This window comes from Camelina sativa, chromosome 8 (genome assembly GCF_000633955.1).
Source record: "Camelina sativa cultivar DH55 chromosome 8, Cs, whole genome shotgun sequence".
Taxonomy (NCBI): domain Eukaryota; kingdom Viridiplantae; phylum Streptophyta; class Magnoliopsida; order Brassicales; family Brassicaceae; genus Camelina; species Camelina sativa.
In genome coordinates, this window is record NC_025692.1 from 16,154,127 (window position 1) to 16,156,116 (window position 1,990).

The following is a 1,990-nucleotide window of genomic DNA, read 5'->3' on the forward strand; positions in this document are numbered from 1 at the left end:
GTCACTCCACCTTAAGCATCACATCTTGATTTATATATATATTATCTTCCTTGTCTTAACGTCAAAGTTTCTTTAAACATCTCAACATCTCAAAAGTTTCTAGTCTCTTGATGTTTACACAAATCCATCTCGGAACTTCACTTCAGATTTAAACCTAAACCCTAAAAAATCTAAACCCTAAACACCTTAAAAATCCCTCACTGCTCCCTCACAAATTTGCAACGGATAAAGTCACTCGCTAATGCATTGAAATTCTACGATAGATTTGCGAGGGATTGTTTTCGCCTCGCCAATCAGTCGCAATTCCCTCGCAAATTTGTGACGGTGGGATTTCCAAGGATCTTCTTCGTAACAAATTAGTCGTAAATTCATAGCATATTTCGGTCGCAGCTCTCCATTGTAATGAACGTGTTNTAAACTTCAACACTCGGTCTCATGATAATAAAAGTAAGTCACTCCACCTTAAGCATCACATCTTGATTTATATATATATTATCTTCCTTGTCTTAACGTCAAAGTTTCTTTAAACATCTCAACATCTCAAAAGTTTCTAGTCTCTTGATGTTTACACAAATCCATCTCGGAACTTCACTTCAGATTTAAACCTAAACCCTAAAAAATCTAAACCCTAAACACCTTAAAAATCCCTCACTGCTCCCTCACAAATTTGCAACGGATAAAGTCACTCGCTAATGCATTGAAATTCTACGATAGATTTGCGAGGGATTGTTTTCGCCTCGCCAATCAGTCGCAATTCCCTCGCAAATTTGTGACGGTGGGATTTCCAAGGATCTTCTTCGTAACAAATTAGTCGTAAATTCATAGCATATTTCGGTCGCAGCTCTCCATTGTAATGAACGTGTTTTCTTGTTGTGCAATCAAATATTGAGTAATGAAGGAGAATGATTGTCGTATCTACAACATTGCTGAATGCTGAAAAACAATCGATAGTTATCAATCAAACAACTCACGTTCGGCTACTAAGCATTATCAATTAACGAAAACAGAAAACGAAGCAGCAAGTGTAAAAAAAAATAAAACATATGATGATCATTGAAGTAAAACTGGTCATGAATCAACGAACTACTAAAAAACATATGATATGTGAACATAGTATCATGCTCTCTTTGTTCCAATATTAAAAAAAATTTAGGTATTTTTCCTTGTTTTATTTTATAAGATTATTTTAAGTTTTTATGTATTTTTTCTATTAATTTAATAATTTTTGATTATTTAAATTTTACAGTATTTTTTCTATTAGTTTAATTTAGTTAAATAATTCAATATTTAGTGTTTTTTTAATTTTGTGCTTTTAGCCAAAAACTGTTAACAACTAAACCAGACAAAGAATTTACAATTAAACCAGACGAAGAATTTAATATCAAAGTACAAACAAACACCGAACAACTAATCAGAATTCAGAACTCAATGATAATAAATATGACATCTGTCGGAGTATAAATTCAATGTTTTGAAAACACAAAAGTCAACAAACATCAATAACAAAGCATTATTAGGATTGTCTCCATGGTACACTAAGGAATAATATTTTGTATATTTTTAGATATAGTTATAAAAAAAATTTATACTTATTATTTTTAATAAAATATTAAAGTTTTATAGATATTTAATAATATTTACAAATATTTACAGTATCAGTTATTAAATTAATAGGTGTTGAACTTAAAAAAATTATAATTATATAAATTTTATTAAGAATAACTGAATAAATAATTTATTAAATTTTAATATATATTATTTATTCAATATTAAATAATTTTGGTTTTAAGTTATAATTTTAGATTAAATAATGAAAACCTCGATGAATATTATGATAATTATTAATTACTATATTTATTGTTAATGATAGAAATTTAGGATATCGATGAAAAACCATACTCCCTCTGTATCATAAAGGTTGATGTTTTAGGATTTTTGAATGATTTTTTAGTTTATTTAACACATTTTTATTTTTAAATCAAATAACTAA